The sequence below is a fragment of the Tachyglossus aculeatus genome, unplaced genomic scaffold (assembly GCF_015852505.1).
Source record: "Tachyglossus aculeatus isolate mTacAcu1 unplaced genomic scaffold, mTacAcu1.pri scaffold_186_arrow_ctg1, whole genome shotgun sequence".
Lineage (NCBI taxonomy): Eukaryota > Metazoa > Chordata > Mammalia > Monotremata > Tachyglossidae > Tachyglossus > Tachyglossus aculeatus.
In genome coordinates, this window is record NW_024044904.1 from 14,142 (window position 1) to 18,348 (window position 4,207).

At 41.5% G+C, this 4,207-nt stretch overlaps 1 pseudogene; it reads left to right on the forward strand.

Moving 5' to 3' along the window:
- Positions 1-1,358: 1,358 nt before the first annotated feature.
- On the forward strand, positions 1,359-2,313 carry LOC119923397 (annotated as a pseudogene).
- The last annotated feature ends 1,894 nt before the right edge of the window (positions 2,314-4,207 follow it).

The window sequence follows — 4,207 nt, forward strand, 5'->3', positions numbered from 1 at the left end:
ACTTTATCTTTCTTAAAATGGAGCAACCAGATCACAAATCAACAGTTACTTTGAGATTTATTCCCTAAACCATGCTTGATAACTCTGAGTCCGTTATCATAAAATTGTAATTTGGATTGTTTCTCCCTAGATGGATCATCTTTTCCTTGCTCACCTGAAAGTGCTCTCTCCCTTTTAAAATACATCAACCATTCTATAGACTAGTAAAATATCTGTGACCTTCTTCCTCTTCCCGTTGCAGTAAAAAGGCTAAGAATATTTCCGAAGGACATACTATTCCTGTACACCTTTACATAAACAACCTAGTGTATTTGGGCACCTTAAAATGGTTCACTATCTTTTTGAACATGTATATATCCTCTAGATTGTGAGCTTATTGTGGGAAGGAGCATGTCTAACAACTCGTGTTATAATCTCCCAAGTGCTTATTACTGTGCTCTGCACACAGTAAGCACACAATAAATATGATCTGATTGATTGATGTCTACTTTTTCTTTCTCTTCTTTTTCTGTAATGCTCATTGTGCCTGACCCCCCCACTAGGCTATGCCCTCCTTGAGAGTGAAGATTATGTTTTAGAAATCTGTTTTACTGTCCCAAGTATTTAGCAAAGTGATCTGACAAAGAAGGTGCTCAACAAATACTTATGATTGATTGATTGATTGATTGATTACCTACCATCAGGTAGTGATGGGAATGCCTTTTAGGTCTAGCACATCTAGATTATTGATTATCTGGATTTTTTACTAACTGGATTGTATTTAGATCTGAATAATCAGAGATGCAGCACAAGAAGATAGTAGATAGAGCACGAATCTGGGAGTCAGAAAGACCTGGGTTTTAATACTGGCTCCACCACTTGCCTGCTGTGTGACTTAGGGTAAGTCACTTCACTTGTCTGTACCTCAGTTACTCCATCTGTAAAATGAGGATTAAGACTGTGAGCCACTTTTGGGACATGGACTATGTCTAACCTGATTAATTTGTATCTGTCTCAAAACAGTACAGAGCTCGAACATAGTAAGTACTTAACCAGTTCCATAAAAAAGGATCCAGTTTATGTAAAGTGGTATTGTAATGCACATTTTATTTTATGTATTTATGGTACCTCCTTGTTAGATAGAAAACTCTTCAAGGACAGGAAGTGAGTTTTCTCCTCTCGTCTTCTGAACAGAGCTGTCGCTTAGATAATCATTGCTGCTATGTGACTGTGCAGTTAGAAGAGTTGAAACCTAGAGGTCCCTTTTAGCCTAATTATTTTAGAAATCTGTCAACAATGCAGCAGTAGAGAACCTTCAAATGTCTTCTTATTTGGTCATTATGATTCCAATATAGATCAGATTTTTATTCTCTTTCCAGATAAACCACCTCTTACCCACCTCCTTCATGGAAAACATGTGACCAAATCCATCCTCCTGGGTTTTACTCAAGGTCTGGGGGTTCAGAGAGCATTCGTTGTCATTTTTCTCTTATCCTATCTTGTCACCGTGATGGGGAATCTGCTTATTGTCATAACCCTAAAGGCCAGTCAAACGCTGGGCACCCCCGTGTACTTTTTCTAGCCTTTTTTGTCCTTCATAGATGCCGGCTATACATCCTGTATGGCTCCCAAAATGATTATAGATTTGCTGCAAGAGAGGAAAATGATCTCCTTCAATGGCTGCATGTCACAGCTCTTTGCACGTCATTTGTTCACCGGTGCCGAGATTGTCCTTCTTATGGAGATGGCCTATGACTGCTACGTGGCCATCTGTAAGCCCCTGCACTACATGGCCATCATGAGTCAACATGTGTGTGGCCTGCTGATCGGGGTGGCCTGTAGAGGAGGCTTCCTTCTCACAACCGTCCAGATCCTCTTCATGGTCCAGTTGCCATTCTGTGGCCCCAACATGATCGATCACTTCACCTGTGACTTGTTCCCTTTGTTGAAACTTGCTTGCACTGACACCCATGTCTGCAGCCTGTTCATCATGGCCAACAGCGTGGCGATGTGTACATTAAGTTTTCTCCTACTGGTGTTTCCTTACGTCTCTTCTGGCACTCCCTGAGGACTCAAAATTCTGTGGTGAGATGGAAAGCCCTCTCTACCTATGTCTCCAACATTCTGATAGTTGCTTTGTTCTTCTTTCCATGTATTTTCATTTACATGAGGCCCATTCTCCCTGTTTACATGAGGTGCATTCTCCCTGTGGACAAGTCGGTGACTATATTCTACACTATCATCACCTACATGTTGAACCCCACCATCTACACTATGAGAAACGTGGAGGTGAAAAATGCCATGAAGCAGCTGTGGAGCAGGAAAGTGAAATGAATTCTTTCATTTATGCAAATGGTTGGGTGATGAGAGGGTTGACCTGGGAGATTGAGAAGGGACAGGAATTGCTTGCTGGATCCAGATCATCTGGGGCATGAACATAAACGTCTGGGCTCATTCTGGGCACAGATACAGGGGGAAGAATAAATAAACCCAAATCTCTGAATGAAGGCTGGGTTGTCATGCCACAAGCCACTTACATCTTCTCCTGTTGGTGTAGTTAGGAACACTACCATGAAAACTGTCTCTTCTTGGGGCCCAGTTCGTGCCCTCCCCTCTCCTCCTCCCCCAAGATGCCCCCAGGAATCTAGCTAGGGCCACCAGATTGGAAGCTGGAACAGTAATGTTCTTAGTCTTTATAAGGAGGGTTGGCCATGCACTCCTTTTCATAATGGGGCCACACTAAAGGCTCCTGTAATATTATCGAAGTGTTACTGGCAAGACATGTAGGCTCAGACCTCTGTAAGATTGAACCAGACCATCCTGTGCCCTATAGCTTAAGGAGCTCCGTAATAATAATAATAATAATAATAATAATAATAATGGTATTTTGTTAAGCGATTACTATGTGCTAAACACTATACAAAGCACTGGAGTAGGTACAAGATGATCAGATTGGATCGTCTAACACCAGTTTACTTGCTGTGTATTGATCTTGTCTATCTCACCTCCATCCCTTTTCCCATGTTCTGCCCCCCGCCTTTCCCCGTTGTCCCCCTCAAGTTTGGAACTCCCTCCCACCTCCAAATTTGCCAGACCATCACTCTTTTCACCTTCAAAGCATTAATAAGGTCACATTTCCTCCTAGAGGCCTCCCCTGGTTAAGCTCACTTTTCTCCAACTCTCTCTGCCTTCTGCATTGTCTAAGCATTTTCGATCTGAAACCTTTGAGCATTTGATATTCACCCCACTCCCAGTACCAAAACATTAAATTATAGATTATAAATTATCTATCAATAATAATGTCTCCGCCCCTCTCATAGACTGTAAGCTCGGTATGGGCTGGTACTGTGTCTACGCTATCTATTGTGTCTGAAGTATTGCACTTTCCCAAGCAATTAGGACAGTGTGCTGCACATAGTAAGCACTCAATAAATGCTACTGATGATGATGATGATTACGATTATGCTGGGGCTTCTTTCCTGACCTGTCCTAGGTCAGTCGGGCCAGAAAATACTCACACACCTGCAGTAATTCTTTCACAAATTATAGAATGTTGAGAATGCTAAGGAGGTTGCTGTGGTTGTGATTGTTGGTCTCTGAGCCAGGAGGAGCCAGTAGCTCTGCTTCTCAAAGTACAGTACTTACTCTTGGGAAATTGCATGTGAGGCTGAGGTGATGGGCTGGAAAATTCAGCAAAACAGAACAATCACAACTATCCCCTATGATTGACTTAACCACATCACGCAGTTTCTGAATTTTCTCAGTTGTCTCAGTGCTTTAATACAAAGACTAGGACTCTATTATGAGATAACATGCAATATAATTTGTACATGATCACAAATACGTTGGAAACTATATCGTTATTAGGATCAGAACACTCAATCGTACAGCATGAGAAGAGCTAGGGCCCCGTGTGCATCACACACTGAGTTTTTCATGGCATTTTGGATCCTCGCAGCGGAGACCAAATCAATCAATCAATCAATCAATCGTATTTATTGAGCGCTTACTATGTGCAGAGCACTGTACTAAGCGCTTGGGAAGTACAAATTGGCAACACATAGAGACAGTCCCTACCCAACAGTGGGCTCACAGTCTAAAAGGGGGAGACAGAGAACAGAACCAAACATACCAACAAAATAAAATAAATAGGATAGAAATGTACAAGTAAAATAAATAAATACATAAATAAATAAATAGAGTAATAAATATGTACAAACATATATAC